The following is a 6,000-nucleotide window of genomic DNA, read 5'->3' as shown; positions in this document are numbered from 1 at the left end:
TGAGAAGTGTTTGTATTAATTGCCTGCACCATCAACTATTATATTTATGCATTCAATTGAAGCTGTTTAAAGTGAACCCAATACATGGTGGAAACCTGTTGGTAATTTTTTTAATTTTTGAAACAGGTAGGCTTCACCTACTCCAGCCAAAGATAGCCTTTATAGTATTTATTCTCTAATTTTTTATATGGTTTTGCACCCTGACTTTGTTTCATTTGAGCGTCTCTGATGAGTCTTGTATAGACAAAAAGCATTCCTGCATAGTAATTGATTTCCCTAGTATCTTTAAGGAGGTTTTTCCTTAAGCATACAAATGATATTTTGTAACCCCCTTAATGAAACACTTATCTAATGGAAACAAAGGAATTTTGTTAAGGCAGGTTTCACCTAATATTAATCAATATCTACAAAGAGTTCATTCAGAGCAGGCCCATACTTTGGTCTTAATGGAGCTGGGCATCTGATTTGGTTAATATCAATGTCTTAGTTGATATATATATAGCCCAGGTGGTCGTGTGGTCTAGCGGGACGGCTGCAGTGCAGGCGATTTGGTGTCACGATATCACAGTAGCATGGGTTCGAATCCCGGCGAGGGAAGAACCAAAAATTTGCGAAAGCAAATTTACAGATCTAACATTGTTGGGTTGATGTTTAGACGAGTTTATATATATATATATATATATATATGGTTTTGCACTCTGTATAAATATATATATAAAGCCTCTGGTGACTCACGAATTGAAATATGATTACTCTGTCAATCTAGCTGTGAGCAGTGTATAATAAAGGCAACAGTAGTATACCGCAGTTTAAAAGTCATAAATCGATTGAGAGAAACCAAATCCGAATTACAAACTAAAACCTAGGGAAACACACCAACTATAGGAGAAAAACAACGAAACAACAGGAACACTGAAGTGCAAAAAAAACCAACCAACAAACGACAACGAACATGCATAGAAACGAACTATAAGATAACTGCAATATTTCAGACTTGGTACAGAACATTGTAAGGAAAAATGGAGGCTTGAATATGGTTGTGTGGCTAGCAAAACCGCATGCTTTATGGGAATGTTAAATATACCGTTGAATTAACCCAATGCATGGAATCATCTAAAACACGTTGTGGATAAATATTGAAATATTCGAAACATTAGGGCTTTACTTGCTCCAGCCAAAGATGGCCTACGATTGTCACATCGTGTTTTTTGATATTTTGTTAATATTGTTCTTCAACTTTGTATTTGGTTTGGCTTTCCAACTTTGTGTTATTTTAAATGCCACTGATGAGTCTTGTTTGAACTAAAAACGTGTCTGGCATAGTTATTTATAAGCCTGTTATCTTGAAGGTTTTTTTTTACACCAGCTACAAATGCTATTCTGTAACCCCCTAAATAAAATATTTGTCTAATGGAAATACAAGAGTTTTGCAAATTCATTCAGAACTAACTCAGACTTTGATCTATATAGAGCTGGAAATTTGACTTGGTTGATGGTTCCTTATCGATGTCTTCTTTTGGCATATAGAAACCCTCAGGTGACTCACGAATTGAAATAGTTCTATTTTTTTAATGTTTTCATCTGTGAGCAGTATATATAATTACGTCAGTTGGATGAGGTGCTTTACAAAAACCCAAGTTGGAAGACTGCCACAGCTGGCTGTTTAAAATCTGTTGCTGTGCACTTTTAAGTTCGTTTATGTGCACATCTACCATTAGAAATCACTATTCCAACAACTGGCTCCTATGTCTTGGTACGAGTTATAAACCTTGTAAGTGATTTGCTTCATTTACATCCAATTTTGTTTTGTCATTCAGTGTTATGTACTTGTGTTGATGGCAAATCTTTTCCCTATTTTTTTTAGACGAGCCTTTTTAAGCTTGGATATTGTAAAGACAATATTGCCATGTAAACCAACGTTTATATGCAATGATTTGTTGTAATGTTTTTAATGTGATTCATTGATTCAATCCTTTTTATTTTAAATTTATATCCTCAAACCATCACCCTTAGTGACCAATCTTTCAAAATCATTCTAAACGATATGTTTGCACTCTTGATGAATTAGTCAACATTGGTCGAAATCAAATAAAAAAAAACCTGTGTAATTAGTCTGGTTATGCTATAGGAGACAAAGGTCCACCAGAAGTGGCATAGACCAGGTGCTTGTTTTACCTGTAAAGATACTGATAGGGCTCAATAACAGTAGACTAGATAATAAAAAAACTGTAATTTGTCTGGTTATGCTATAGGAGAAAAAGGTCCACCAGAAGTTGCATAGACCAGGTGCTTGTTTTACCTGTAAAGATACTGACAGGGCTCAATAACAGTAGACTAGACAATCATTATATGCCATTTAATCAGAATTTTGTCTATGAGCTTAACTGGCGTCTGTCATCTGTCGTCGGCGTACGTTAACCTTTTTCAAAAATATTTTCTTCTGAAACTATAAACCAAACTTGACCACAGTCGTCATATTGGGGTACTTTATTTTATAAAAAAAAAAGTGCCCGATGACCCCGCCTGCCAACCAAGACGCCCTACAAGTGTTGTATATTTTAAAAACCATTATATATAGAAACAAAATCTTACAAAACCTGATATGATCATGCAGTCGAGATCTACTATGGCCATCTAACATGAAAACTCAAACGACTTCCTGTAGGGTGGATGGTAAAATTAAATAGCATTTTCAGGAAAATTAAAATTGTTAAAATGACTTGACATTTTAGGTGAATCAATGTTGACCTGAGGTAGCCTGACCATGTACAGTAATAGAGTTGCGAAAGTGACGGATCAAAAACTTTTTATAAAGGTGGGGGCGACTGACTGCCTGAATAGGCCCGCTACAGTCATGCTTCAGTGATTCCCGATATATTCCACCACAGTTTTTCCACGAAATGGGGTTGGGGAAGGCTCTGGATTGGCCAATGGGTGACCTGAGATAACATGACAATGCACAGTAATACAATGCTGACCTGAGCTAACCTGAACATATTTGTGTTTTGTACAGCTGGCCCAGCTATTAATGTACAATAATACAGTGGTGACCTGCAGTAACGTGACTATGTACAGTATTCTTATGGTGACCCGAGGTAACCTGGGAACATTTATGTTTTATAAAGCTTGTTTTTTTACTTAACGGTGACATTTGAATAAAACTGACCATGTACTGTAATTGCAAATGCAGCCTGTGGTAATCCGATTATCAATGATATTGTAAAGGTGAAATTAAGGAACCTGGTCTAATTTTGCATTGCAAAAGTAAACTGAGTAACAGGATCATGTATTGTCTTATAGATACATTTTTAGCTCATCTGGCCCGAAGAGCCAAGTGAGCTTTTCCAGTCACTTTGCGTCCGTCGTTCGTCGTCGTCATCGTCATCCGTCGTCGTCGTCGTCGTCGTCCGTCGTCGTCGTCCGTCGTCCGTCGTCGTCGTTAACTTTTTACAAAAATCTTCTCCTCTGAAACTACTGGGCCAAATTAAATCAAACTTGGCCACAATCATCATTGGGGTATCTAGTTTAAAAAATGTGTCCGGTGACCCGGCCAACCAACCAAGATGGCCGCCAAGGCTAAAAATAGAACATAGGGGTAAAATACAGTTTTTGGCTTATAACTAAAAAACCAAAACATTTAGAGCAAATCTGACATGGGGATAAAATTGTTTTTGGGTTGCTGCCCCTGAATTGGTAATTTTAAGAAATTTTTGCTGTTTTAGGTTAATATCTTGAATATTATTATAGATAGAGATAAACTGTAAACAGCAGTAATGTTCAGCAAAGTAAGATTTACAAATAAGTTAACATGACCGAAATGGTCAGTTGACCCCTTTATGAGTTATTGCCCTTTATAGTCATTTTTTAAACATTTTTCGTAAATCTTGGTTATCTTTTACAAAAATCTTCTCCTCTGAAACTACGTGGTCAAATCTAACCAAACTTGGCCAAATTCATTTTTGGGGTATCTAGTTTGAAAAATGTGTCCGATGACCCCGCCAACCAACCAAGATGGCCGCCACGGTTAAAAATAGAACATAGGGGTAAATACAGTTTTTGGCTTATAATTCAAAAACCAAAGCATTCAGAGCAAATCTGACAAGGGGTTAAATTGTTTATCAGATTAAGATCTATCTGCCCTGAAATTTTCAGATGAATCGGACAACCCGTTGTTGGGTTGCTGCCCCTGAATTGGTAATTTTAAGAAAATTTTGCTGTTTTGGGTTATTATCTTGAATATTATCATAGATAGAGATAAACTGTAAACAACAATGATGTTCAGCAAAGTAAGATTTACAAATAAGTCAACATTTCCGAAATGGTCAGTTGACCCCTTTATGAGTTATTGCCCTTTATAGTCAATTTACAACCATTTTCATAAACTTTGTAAATTTTTACTAACATTTTCCACTGAAACTACCGGGCCAAGGTCATTATAGATAGAGTTAATTGTAGGCAGCAATGATGTTCAATACAAACACATCACCATCACCAAAACACAGTTTTGTCATGTTACCATCTGCGCCCTTTGTGGTTTAATATTCACATAGACCAATAGCCATAAATTTTTGTAAATTTTGAGAAAATATTTTCCACTAATTACTGGGCCAAGTTCATATAGATACAGATAATTGTAGCAACAAGAATGTTCAATAAAGTAAGATCTACAAACACATCACCATCCCCAAAACACAATTTTGTCATGAATTTATCTGTGTCCATTGTTTGATATGTACATAGACCCAAGGTGAGCGACACAGGCTCTTGAGAGCCTCTAGTTTATTGCTTCGTAAAAGTGACATTAGGTAACCTGACCGTGTAAATGTATGTTTTTTGAAGTGGTAACCTCAGGTTTTCTGAATATACAAGTGTAAATGTGACTTGGGTTACATGACCTTGTACAGTATTGCAATGGTTACCTAATGTTATCTGACCATGTGCATTAAAACAGGGGTGACCTGAGGTAACTTGAAAATATTAGTATTTTGTAAAGCTAACATGGGGTAACATGTCTTTGGTTAGTCAAACTGAGGTGAACTGAGGTAAACTCAATATTAAAGTAATACAGAGGTGATTTGAGGGTATCTGGAAATATCTTTGTGTTGTAAAGCTGACCTAGGGTAACCTGACCATGTATGCTATTGCATTTAGAACCTGGGGTAACCTAAATATATATGTATACAGCTACCAAATGTCACCTAAACAAAACTAATTGTATACATGTATTCATGTTACCTCAGGGCATCACTGCAATCCTATTAAAAAAAATCGCAATACCATACATAGTTTGGTTACCCCAGATCATCACTAAAATACCATACATGGTCAAATTACCCCATTTCAGCTTTATAAAGCATAAATATTTCCAGGTAATCTCAGGTCATCTTTATCTATATTACTTTACATGGTCTGGTGTAGTATATTAAGTATTGTCTTCTATTCGATATTGATACGTTCTGAATAGCGCTGTGGCTGTTCTTTACGATCTGTGACTGTATGAAAGAACCCGTTGGGTACCAGGGATGAGGATTGTAAACAATGCTGAATAAACATGTAATCTCAAATGTATTTCGTTAAATCGGCCTGATTCATATAAAACTTGAGCCATCAACACTACATGTGCTTACATCAGGTCACCGAATTATCACTGAAAATGGTGAGGTTATCTCAGGTCACCTCTGTACTACTGTACATGATCATGTTAAGGTTCATGTGGACCCTATGGTTAAAATGACCGTATTTTCACCTCAAAATTTACGCTGAGTACAGACAAACCTGTGCATCTGTAAAAATGTTCAGGCATAGCATGCCCTAGATAAATAAATTTCAAATATGTTTTGTGTTTTAGAAAAATAAAAACTTACCAGGATTTTACCGTGCACTTTTTTTCATTCCTCCAGAAGGTGCCAAAATAAACTAAGTTGGGAAACAGGTTTGAGAACTTCCCCACAGGTAATTATTGAAGTGAGCTGTTTTGTTTGACATGGACATTAGATGGAC

The sequence above is a fragment of the Mytilus edulis genome, chromosome 12 (genome assembly GCF_963676685.1).
Source record: "Mytilus edulis chromosome 12, xbMytEdul2.2, whole genome shotgun sequence".
Classification (NCBI taxonomy): Eukaryota; Metazoa; Mollusca; class Bivalvia; order Mytilida; family Mytilidae; genus Mytilus; species Mytilus edulis.
This window is presented reverse-complemented; position numbering follows the sequence as displayed.